Below are 12,757 nucleotides of genomic sequence, written 5' to 3' on the forward strand. Positions count from 1 at the left end.
GTTCACTACAGAGTGCCGTCTTAAACTATAGATTGCAATACTGAGCTTCATGCAGCAAGTAATGCATGCTGGTGTAACTGGCATTTGTCATTGCTGACTTCATTCAATGCTCTTTCTTACTGTTTAATGTCAACACTTAAGCCACTTTGCAGTGATAAAGGGAAAGCTTTTTATATTTTAATGGGGGAAAAACTCATTGAATACAACGTGCTGTATTACACAAAAGTTCAATGTGTATTATAAAGAGTCCAATAAAAGCTATTTGAGTGACTTAATATGATTGGGTTTATTTTTTCTGTTGACAGTCCAAGTTGAATGTACCTTTGTCCATAGACCTGTTGTGGGAAATTTCCATCAAGAACAAGGCAACTCCCAATTCCAAATGACTGGCTGTACCTTTATCTGCTCTTTTTCATATCTCTGGAAGGAGCTGAGGATATGTTAGGATGCTGGTAGAGAGCCATGTCATGTCTGCCTTCTGTTTCAAAACAAAACACATGCAACAGTTATGATGGAAACTTATGCATAAAAAATGGCCAGAAAACAACTTTTACTTGCTCACATTGCAGACCTGTATTGATTACAAATTAGACTGATATTTGCATACATAAATCATAGAATCATAGAATATTAGAGTTGGAAGGGACCTCAGGAGGTCATCTAGTCCAACCCCCTGCTCAAAGCAGGACTAACCTCAGCTATATCATCCCAACCAGGGCTTTGTCAAGCCTCACCTTAAAAACCTCTAAGGATGGAGATTCCACCACCTCCCTAGGTAACCCATTCCAGTGCTTCACCACCCTCCTAGTGAAAAACTTTTTCCTAATGTCCAACTTAGACCTCCCGCCCTGCAACTTGAGACCGTTGCTCCTTGTTCGGTCATCTGCCACCACCGAGAACAGCCTAGCCCCATCCTCCCTGGAACCCCCTTTCAGGTAGTTAAAGGCCGCTATCAAATCCCCCCTCACTCTTCTCTTTTGCAGACTAAACAAGCCCAGTTCCCTCAGCCTCTCCTCATAAGTCCTGTGCTCCAGCCCCCTAATCATTTTGGTTGCCCTCCGCTGCACTCTCTCCAACTTGTCCACATCCTTTTTGTAGTGGGGGGCCCAAAACTGGACACAATATTCTAAATGCGGCCTCACCAATGCCGAATAGAGGGGAATAATCACTTCCCGTGACCTGCTGGCAATGCCCCTCCTAATGCAGCCCAATATGCCATTAGCCTTCTTGACAACCAGGGCACACTGCTGACTCATATCCAGCTTTTTATCCACCGTTACCCCCAGGTCCTTTTCTGCAGAACTGCTGCCTAGCTCGTCGGTCGCCAGTCTATAGCTGTGCATGGGATTCTTCCTTCCTAAGTGGAGGACTCTGCACTTTTCTTTGTTGAACCTCATTAGATTTCTTTTGGCCCAATCCTCCAGTTTGTTTAGGTCACTCTGTATCCTAGTCCTACCTTCCAGGGTATAAATAAATAGGAGCAGTACGAATCAGCATTGCTATGAGAACTTGGTGTCTGTTTTTGGTTGTACAATAAACTCACAGTATTAATGGTACATTAACTAAACTTTAGTTTTTCGTCTTCTTTCTTTTTTTAAAATAAGCTGCCAGAGGAGAGGAAATATGCTAGCTGCATTGTTATGAAACTTTTTGTTTGTGTTTTGCACAGTTACATGGTGTCTCAATTAATTGCTCATCTTAAACCAGAGTAGAGAGAGTTTATTTGCCATGCACGAAAGTAAAAACTTTTTCTAGGCAATTAAATAAAGTTATAACTTGCATGGCAACTGCTCTTCACTGTGGACTAGTTACATGTGAAGTCTGAAAACTCAACAATTTTAGATCTCTATGTGAAGATCTTCATTTTGTTTTAAAGCAGAAAAACTATATACAGAATGCACCCCCGCTTATAATAGAGATCACAGTGTAACATCTGTTCTAATGTTTTGTGACTTAATGGGGTTTTTTTAAGTCTTATCTTTTGAAGTGTTGATCAGTGATCCAGTCTAAGTCCTGGAGGTCCTGGATTGATCAGTGGATAGGTAATAAAACATGAAGGACTCCTTCATACCTCCTAGATAAGTGGTTTTCAACCAGGGATACACACGGGTACGCAGAGGTCTTCCAGGGGGTATATCAACTCATCCAGATATTTGTCTAGTTTTACAACAGGCTTCATAAAAAGCACTAGCGAAGTCAGTACAGACTAAAATGTCATACAATGACTTGTTTATACTGCTCTTTAGTCTATTCACTGAAATGTAAGTACAACAGTTATATTCCAATTGATTTATTTTATAATATATGGTAAAAATAAGAAAGTCAGCAATTCTTCAATAATAGTGTGCTGTGACACTTAACGTATTTTTGTCTCATTTTGTAAGCAAGTTGTATTTAAGTGAGGTGAAATTTGGGGTATGCAAGACAAATCAGCCTCCTGAAAGGGATACAGTAATCTGGAAAGGTTGAGAGCTAGTGTCCTAGATTACTGGTTGAAATATAGCCCACCTAGGTAGTGCTTGCAAGTCACGTCCATCAAATATTTTGTTAGCCTATAGAAAATGAATTCTGATCATTTCGGTCCAATATCTAGTGGACAGATGTTGCTCCCAAACTCACAATTGCAATGATGCATCTTTAGTGGTGGCCTCAGCAGAGAAAGCAAGGGCTAACTGGGCTTGGAGAACAGGCCAGTCTTAGCCATAGGCTAAAGCGATCTGCCTAGTAAGCCATTTTCAGTGAAGCAGCAAAATGGTGTCTCTGATCACTCCCTTGGGTTCATTCCCAAACTCCTGTTCAGCCTGCAGGGTCAGTTGCTTCCTCTGCCCACTCCAAAAGGGTTTCCTGTCTCTGCTCACTCGTGTGTAGCAGTTCCTAGCCATAGCCCCAAATCCTTTTGTAAGCTGGCTGCGGATGCGCTGCAGCGAGAGTGAAGGACTCGAGGGTTACGCTTCAGTTCTAAAGGCAGCGGCTGTGGATGACTGAGCAGAAACGGGAACCCTTTTGGTAGGAGGAAGTACCAAGGAGATCTACTGGAAGAGGGGAGGGTACCTTGCTTTGCCAAACAGGCAGATACACCTGGGGTTGATAAATGGTTGAACCCTCCTTACCCCTAGAGGTGCTCTTCCTGAATAAGGGTGGGACAGTGCTTGGAAGCTTACATGAGTACAGTCTCTATTGACCCTGTTCTGTAGATAGAGGACTTCTGACCGCAAAACGGCCTTTCCTAAGCAATAAATTTCCTTGAAGAAAAAAGCCCTGTTGCTCCTGGAGGTATCTGCCTCTTTCGCCTCTGGATGGTAAAAGCTGAAAGATTTAATGTTTTGTTTCATGGAAATTCCACAAGCATTTTCTACTAATTAACAGTGGCGAGAAGTGTGATTCTGAACAGGAAAATGGCTCTGAAATGGCATTGGGAGGGATTCCAGGTTTATCATTTCCCAGTGACTTGGATCCCATTCACCACTGACCAGGGAAGAAGTGGATTCTTCACTTCAGCCATGAGCCATACATGTCATACCTCAGGAGTTCAGAGGGAAGCATTTCTACTCCTGCTTCCTTTTCTCCAAAAGAAAAGGGGAATGTATACTATCCTCGTTCTGAGGTGACTAAACAAATGTATATTTCAGCTTTGGTTCAGAAGACAGGATTGCCTGGATAGAACAAAGCCATTTTGAAAATCCCCCTGTTTATTTGTGGCACTGGGAAAAACCATGCAGGGTCAACCCAACTCTTCTCAGAGAGTCGTGAGTGTGGGAGGGTGCTACAGTCTATGCCACCCTTCAGGAAGTACGGCCTACTCAGCTAGAGGTCAGGCAACTTCTTCAACTTGTCTAAGGAATATTTCTTATATTAGAAGTCTGCAAAGCAGTCACATGAAGCTCAGCTCAGCTATTTCTACAAAATGTTACGCCCTGGATATGGCCCATTGGTCATATGCAAGTTTCGGAAGAGCAGTTCTACAATCCTTATTGGTGGAGCTAAGCAAGGCCCAGTTACTCTCAACTTGATGCTACGTCTCCGGTTGGCGGTCTGTAACACGATAACTGCGCCTCAGGAGAGCATGGGGCAGGGCCCCGTCAAGCTCAAGTTATGCACAGCCAGTTGGAACGGGATACAGAATAAAGCTATTTCTTGCAAGTACGCTATGGCCAGCTCGCACTGTGTTTTCAGGAGTGACTGGATTTCAGAGGGTTTTGGAGCTCATCTCATAATGACATGAGAAGCTCCAGCCCCCTCGTGAAGTTCATCCCTGCAGGAAGCCAGCGGAGTCTTACCCTTCCGCTCGCTGGACTCATGGGAAGGAGGGAACAAAGAGCCCAGCATCTCAATGCAGCTCTGCTCCCTCCTCCCACTGTGAGAGAAACAGAGAGGACAGTGCCTCTCATCCTCCCCAGACCCCTGCAGCACCTGGCTGGGGAAGGGGCAGATGGGTGGGAAGAGTCCCTAGAGCTGCCCCTAAAGCCTGGCAGGGAGAGCAAGGGGCCCCAGGAAAAGCAGAGATGAGGCTGGGGACAGGAGGGTGAACGGAGGGGTGGGCTGGGTGGGGACAGAACTGGGGGATGGGATTAATGGCTGAGAAGGGGACATGCAGATGTGCTGGTGAGAGCTCCTGCAGCAGGGGCCAAAATCCCCAGGGACGGTGAGCAACCCTAATTGTCACACAGACACACTGGGGGTGGGCAGGGGGAGCTCAAATCAAGACACTCCCAAAAAATCCACAATATTGTCTTTTTTTTTTTTTTTTTTTTAAACTCATTTTTGGGGTCTGACTCGTGATTTTTGAACATGCGGGTTTGGCAATACTGGTATTCATGAGGAAAGTGAGGCAATAGGCGCTGCTCTGCCCTATGTGCCCTCAATTTGGGGGAACACCAGGACATACAGACTGCAGGCACAGCCCCCTAGGCAAAGATCTTGATCTCACAGGCATGGCGCACAGGTGCGCACAAGCATGCTCCGCCTGGATGAGACATCTCTAAGACTCACACCAGGTAAGGTAAGTCACCATTCTCTCCGCACTCAGGTAAATCAGTGCAAGTGTCTTAGCTGTAAATACAGTTGCATGGGTGCAAGTGAGGGCTTGTTTTAAATGCACTAATTATTTATGGCACTTAATCCTGTTAGTGAATCAACGACATGACACTAAAATCCCTTAGGACACTCGGATAGAATTGTTTAGATTCAGTAATGCAGGGACTGCCAAGGTAATGACTCAAATATGGGAAGCACTAAGGCAGCAGTTCTCAAACTTCATTGCACCATGGCCCCCTTTGGACAACAAAAATCACTACATGATCCCGGGAGGGGGGACTGAAGCCCAATCCCTGCCTCCCACTTCCTCCCCCAGGTGGGGTGTGGGGCAAAGCCACAGCCTGAGGGCTGACTGTAACCTGAACCCCACTGCCCAGGGCTAAAGCCCTCGGGTTTTGGCTTCAGCCTCAGGTCCCAGCTCTGGCGACCCCATTAAAATGGGGTCGCCACCCACAGTTTGAGAACCGCAGCACTGAGAGCTAGATCCCCAAAGGGACTTGGGTGCCAAAGTTCAACATTTAGGCACCACTGTGATCTTCACAACCCCTCCTCGGTTACCATCTAAACTTGTAGGTGCCTAAATTCCCCAGCTGCCTAGATCTCTGCCGGTGAAGTCCCCATAGCTCCCACAGGTATGTGCAAAACCGCTTAAGCCCAGATACTGCCAAGCTGCTAGGTGCCCTTGCTCTCACCTAAGCCCCAATGGGCGTCACAAACTAGATGTCTTTCCACCTATCTCACCTGCGGGGCTGATCTGCTAGGTGTGCTCGGAGCACGCCGACTGATCGGGTCTCACACAAAAGACAGCTGAGGGCAACTTGTGTGTGTGCATGTGCTGCTTAGTCCACTGGTTAGAGCAATCCCCTGGCACGTGGGAGATCTGGTTTCAAATCTTTGCTCTGCCTTATCTCGAGTGGGGACTTTGTAACCTGATTTTGGGTGTTTGTAGTAATTTATAAGCTACAACTTGAACTTGGCTATTTCATATCCCAGGGGAGTGTCTGTATTCACTGGGCCAAAGCAGCACTCACCTGGGAGGCTGCAGATGAGAATCTGGTCCCTGAGCCAAAATGGTTGTACAAAATGGAACAGCTCCCACAGGAGGGCTTGAGAAAAAACCCCGGTATAGCCTAATGGGTAGGGCACTCGGGTGGGCTATGGGAGAGGAGACCCATGTTCAAGTCCTGTTCCAAATCAAGAGGAGCAGGGACATAGAACAGAAAGGACTGGGTTTCCCCTCCTCACCTCCTTTTGGGAAGGAAATCCTCTTCGGAGCGTCTGTTGAAAGTAATGAGTGTGCAGTGCCATGTGCCATGACCAAAGCAAAGTATTGCCTTGTAGTTAAATGGTCTGTGCCCATAGGTGCTGGCACTAGGGGTGCTACTGCATCCATGGCTTGAAGAAGTCCTAACAATCTAAATACATGGTTTCTGCCTTCAGCACTCCCACCATAAAAATTGTTCTAGCACCCCTGTCTCTGCTATTCACCAGTTGCTGGGAGGTTGGGGGAGAAGAAGAATGTATTTTTCCTATGGGTGATGGTTCAAGGAAAATAAAGATATACCCCATGTTTTAGAACTGTGCAGAACTGGATTGTTCTTACAGAAGACATTAACAATTTATTGGGAAAAATATAAAGAAGCACAGTTTATCCCACGGCTTGTATTATCATTTTGCCAGATAACAAGACACCATGGCTCCTTTGACCAAACTGAGACATATTGTTCTTTCCTTCACCAAACTCTGGAGTAACACCAAACTGGACATCTGTGAGGGCACCAGCAACGAAGGAACAGCTGTAATGAGTTGTTATTCTTGAAAATTAATGTGCAGGTCATACAGCCAAATACTAAAATATTTTGAAAAATATGGGACCTATTGGGCCCCATAGTGTGGTAACTATAAGAGAAATCTTGAATTTTCTAAAATACGATTGTTGTATTCAGTTGTACTCATTCAACTGCTGTCTGTAATACCATAAAGTTTAGGACTAGACTTTGATACCCTCATTCATGCTGAGCAGTAGCTTACTTTGTTAGTAATGCTCCTGACTTCACTTAGCTTGCACATGGAACAAGATATACGCAGCATAAGCAGAGTTATTGGAATCTGACCCTTAGGAAGAACATTTTACTGTATTAAAAAAGAACCTTTAAAAGTTTTTTTTCTTTATAAGAAATTTTTTTTGACAGATGATGTTTTTCAAGTTTCAGCCATGGAATGTAGCTTTATGTTCAAATAAGGATTGTATAATAAGCATACAGATCACTGATATAGCCAATGACTGATACATTTTTTACAACCTTAAACACCCATTAATCATAAAATGTGAAAGCGAAAAGATCAAGTCTTCAACTGGCTGGCATAATTCCACTGATTTCAATGGGGTCATGCCAACCAGTAGAATTTGTCTCAAGGTACTTACAGCAAAACTACTTTACCTTAAGGCACCCTTTAAAAACTCAGTAAAAAATGTTCTGTGTTGAATGTTCAGACATGCCATTTTCCAAATGTTGCTAGACTGTTTTTCTTCCCATGTGGGTGGATTTCCCTCCTCCCTGAGGAAGGCTGCACCCACACCAAGATTCACAGTCTAGCTTCAACAACGAAAGTTCTGTAGCACTTAAAAGACTAACAATTTTAATTTCAGCAGGCATAAGCTTTCGTGGGCTTCAGCCCACTTCCTCAGATGCAGTTGGTAGAAATAATACAGCAAATATTGGCATATCTGAAATAAAATTTGTTAGTCTTCAAAGTGTCACAGAACTCTTGTTGTTTTTGCTGTATACAGACTAACATGGCTACCCCTCTGGAACTAGTCTAGCTTCAGTTGCTTTTTAAAAAGCCACAGGAAAAACAAGGTTACTTACCAGTAACTGCTGTTCTTCGAGATGTGTTGCTCATGTCCATTCCACTATAAGTGTGTGCATGCCTCCGTGCATGGTTCCCAGAACTTTTTTCCCCTTAGCTGATCCCGTAGGACTGGCTCAGGTGCCCCCTGGAGCCCTGCGCACATGCCACAGTATATGAGGCGCTGCCGGCCCTGCGCCCCCTCAGTTCCTTCTTTCTGCCAACTCCGGCGGCAGTGACGGGGGGTGCGTTATGGAATGGACATGAGCAACACATCTCAAAGAACAGCAGTTACTGGTAAGTAACCTTGTTTTCTTCTTTGAGTACTTGCTTATGTCCATTCCACTATAGGTGACTAACAAGTAATACCTTTGGAGATGGGTCAGAGTTACCGGTGAGCTGCCCTCAGCACGGCTCTGCCGAATCCAGCGTCCTCTCTCGACTGCTGGATGATGGCGTAGCGGGACGTGAAGTTATACACCAACAACCAGGTGGCAGCTTTGCAAATGTCCTGCACAGGCACTCTCTCCAGGAAGGCTGTAGACGAGACTTGAGCTCTGGTTGTGTGCGCTGTGATGGTTCCCGGGATCGGCACCCTCACCTGCTTGTAGCAGAACTTAATGAATGATGTAATCCACGAGGAGATGCACTGGGTGGACAGGTGAGCCTTTCATCCGGTCCACCACTGCGATGAAGAGCTGTGTCGATTTCTGGAATGGCTTTGTACGCTCGATGTAGAAGACTAGGGCTTGTCTCACATCCAGCGAGTGCCTTGAGGTTTGGGAAAAAACATGGGGAGAAAAATATCCTGATTACAATGAAATTGGGAAACCACCTGGGCAGGAAGGCTGGATGCGGCCTCAGCTGAACCTTGTCCTTATAGAATACTGTATAAGGGGGCTCCGAGGTCCAGGCCCTAGTCTTGGAGACCCTCCTAGCTGAGGTAATGGCCACCTGGAAGGCTACCTTCTATGAAAGCATAAGCAGAGGGCATGAAGCCATGGGTTCGAAGGGGGGCCCCGTGAGTCTTGAGAGGACCAGGTTGAGAACCCAGGGAGGCACTGGGTCATGGACCTGTGGATAAAGCCTCTCCACCCCCTTGAGGAACCTGACCGACATGGGATGGGAGAACAGTGATCTCCATTATAGCAGCTGATGGAAGGCCAAAATGGCTGCCAGGTAAACCTTCAATAAGGCCAGCACCAGACCCTGGAGCTTTAGCTGGAGCAGGTACTCCAGGGTTGCCTGTATAGGCAAGTGGCTGGGCAGGATGCTCCGGGACTCTGCCCAACAGGTAAACTGCCTCCACTTAGACTGATACATGACCTGTGTAGAAGGCTTCCTGCTGCCAAGCAGGACTTGCTGGACCTGCACCGAGCTGGCTTTCTCTCCCTCCATCAGCCACAGAGCCTCCACACTGTGAGGTACAGGGAATCCAGATCCAGGTGCAACAGATGACCATGGTCCTGGGACAGAAGGTTGTGTCGTCTCGGGCGCTCCAGAGGTGGGGCAACCGAAAGGTCCAGCAGCATGCTGAACCAGTGCTGCCTCGGCCAGGCTGAAGCGATTAGTATAACGTCCGCTCTGTCCCTCTTTATTTTCAGTAGGACCTTGAGCAGGAGCGGACTGGGCAGGAACATGGACATGAGGTTCCTCGCTTAGTCCATGAGGAATGTGTCAGAAATCAACTCGGTCTCTTGACCCCGGAGCGAGCAAAACCTCAGACACTTCTTGTTCCAGGCGACGCGAATAGATCCACTTGGGGAACGCCCAACTTCCGGAAGATCATAACCGCCACCTCTGGGTGTAGCGACCAGTCGTTGCGGAGTAGAAACCACCTAATGAGGTGATCCGCCTCATCGTTCTTCACTCCTGGAAGGTGAGAGGCCGTCAAGGGGAAATCGTGCCTCACGGCAAAGTCCCACAGACTGACAGCTTCCTTGAAGAAGGCTGAGGTGCACGCTTCCCCCTGCCTGTTTATGTAAAACCTGGCCATGGTGTTGTCCGTCAGCACCTGCACCACCCTGCCTGTCAGGAATTGGAGGAACACCTTGCACACTAGGCGGACGGCCCTCAGCTCCTTCACATTGATGTGCAGCTACCTCTCCTCCCTTGACCAGACCCCCTGAGTGCCTAGTTTGGCGCTGATGTGGGGCCCCCAATCTACGTCCGAAGCATCGGAAATTAGGATGACCGACAGGACTAGTTTCTTGAATGGAACACCCTTCAGCGCTGCCCGAGGAGTCCGCCACCAGTCTAGGGAGGCTAGGACAGGCAGGGCCACTGTGACCACCTGGTCCAGTGGGTGTCTGCTCGGTACATATACCGAGGCCAATCACACCTGAAGTGGTCTGAGTCTCAGGCGAGCGAGTCTCACTATGTACGTGTAGGCTGTCATGTGGCCTAACAACTGTAGGCAGTGCCTGTCTGTTGTCATAGGGCATCGGTGCAGCTGGGAGATGATAGAGACCATCGCCTCGAAACGTGGCTGAGGCAGGAAGGCTCTGGCCTGGGAAGCATCCAGGGTAGCCCTAATGAACTCTGAGTTGCACTGGGGTTAATGTGGACTTCTGTTTGTTTCTGAGTAGTCCCAGCCTGCAGCACATGGAGCGAGTGAGGGTCATGCTCTCCTGCACTTGGGACCTGGACATGGACCTGCCCCTGATCAGCCAATCATCCAGGTAAGGAAAAATTTCCACACCTTTGCGTCTTAGGTGGGCAACCACTACTGCCATGCACTGGGTGAATACCCTCGGAGCCGAAGATAGGCCAAAGAGCAGGGCTGTAAACTGGTAGTGGGAGCCAGCCACCATGAAACGGAGAAAACGCTTGTGGCTGGGGAGGACAGACACATGAAAGTATGCGTCCTTGAGGTCAAGGGCCGCATACCAGTCTCCTGGATCCAGGGAAGGGATTATGGAAGCTAGGGAGACCATGCAAAACCTGAGTCATTTGACATATTTGTTTAGATGACGCAGGTCTAATATGGGTCTCAGACCCCCCCTCACCTTGGGGATGAGGAAGTACCTCGAATAGAACCCTTTCTGCCTTGAGGGACCATTTCCACCAATCCCAGGCTGAGGAGGGTGTCCACCTCCTGTAAGAGGAGTTGCTTGTGAGAGGGGTCCTTGAAGAGGGATGGAGGGTTGTTGGGGAGGGTAGATGTAAACTGCAGGGCATAGCCCCCCAAAACTATCCCGAGGACCCAATGGTCCTAAGTGATTTTGGCCCATTCTGGATAGAAGGGTCTTAGCCTGTTCAGGAAGGGCTGGGCTGGATCCAGGAGAGCAGTCGGGGCACCACCCTCGGCCGCACCGTCAAAATTGCCTCCTCTAATTGCCCAGCCTCCTAGGGGGTCCTTTCTGGGGAAGCTGAGGAAGAGCTAGGGGGCTGATTGCTTCTTCTAAACCCCCTATTTTTACCCTGTTGCCTATAGGGTTGGAATGGTCTGGGCTGAGACCTTGGCTGCTGCTGCGCCTGAGGGTGTGACTGACGCCTAGAAACCTGGGGCATGTAAAGGCCCAGGGAGCAAAGCGTGGCCCTGGAGTCCTTCAGACCGTGCAACTTCGCATCAGTCTGGTCTGAAAATAAGGCCGACCCATCAAAGGGGAGGTCCTGGATGGACTGTTGCACCTCCTGGGACAGGCCTGAGGACTGCAGCCATGAGCACTTTCATATACAAATGGAGGAGGCTATAGCCCTGCCTGCCAAGTCAGAGCATGCCAGGACGTCTGGAGCGCTGCTCTAGCTATCGCGGTTCCCTCCTCCATGATAGTGCTAAAGTCGGCAGCCTGGTCCTGGGGCAGGGCCTCAGCGAACCGTCTCAGGGAGTCCCACAGGTTGAAATTATACCTGCCCAGGAGAGCCTGATGGTTGGCAATTCTAAACTGAAGGCTTGCCATTGAATAACTCTTTCTCCCAAACAAGTCCAGCTTCTTATTGTCCTTGTTCTTGGGAGTTGACCCTGGTTGACCCTGCCTAGCCCACTGGTTCGCAGCATCTACTACCAGGGTTCCTGCGGCGGAGTGTGTGAACAAATACTCAAACCCCTTGGCTGGGATGCAATATTTCTTCTCAGCTGCCTTTGATGTCGGGGAAGGGGTTTGCCACAGGGCCTGCACAATTTTAAGGACCCCTCCGTGGACTGGGAGGGCCACTCGAGCTGGGGCAGCCACCGCCAGCACATTAAAGGGGCTATCTGTGGCCTCCTTGAGCTCTTCCACCTCCAGCCCCAAGTTAGGGGCAACCCTCTTGAGCAGCTCCTGGTGCACCCTGAAATCATCCAGTGGCAGAGTGGTCCTGGGAGACTGCCTCATCAGGTGAGGAGGAGGAGGATTGCAGTGGTGCAGCCTGCGGGTGTACCACCTCCTGGCGGAAGGTGGTGCTCACTGAGGTTGCCTCCTTGGGGTCCGACTCCTCGTCCGAGGAGTGATGTCAATGGGCCTTCTCCTGTACAGGAGGCAGGGACTGCACCCCCGACGATTTAATGGATTGGGGCCCAGGTCCCACCTGGATGCCCCATGGTGCCCAATAAGGCCATTCTTGCGGCCATTATCCCTGGGGCAGCTTGGGGCTAACTGCGCCATGGGCTCTGGCTCTTTATGGGGGCATCGACTCGCCCAACGACTGTCCCCCCCCAGGAGACCCCGAGGCATCCTCGGAGTCAGAGGCCCTGGACCTGCAGTACTGTGTCCATTCCCAGTCACGGGCACCTTTCCATGCCAGGGTCGGCCCCTCAACACCTCCGACCTGGAGTACAATAAGGACTGCCTCCATTGCTGCGAGCGGTGCTGACAAGCGGGGTCACGCTCCAAAGAGCTAGAGGTACCGGAACGTCGTCTCAGTACTGATGATTTCTGATGTCACTTGCCTT

The sequence above is a fragment of the Emydura macquarii genome, unplaced genomic scaffold (assembly GCF_026122565.2).
Source record: "Emydura macquarii macquarii isolate MOO-44397 ecotype Brisbane River unplaced genomic scaffold, CSIRO-AGI_Emac_v2 contig_1043, whole genome shotgun sequence".
In the NCBI taxonomy this organism is placed as follows: Eukaryota; Metazoa; Chordata; order Testudines; family Chelidae; genus Emydura; species Emydura macquarii.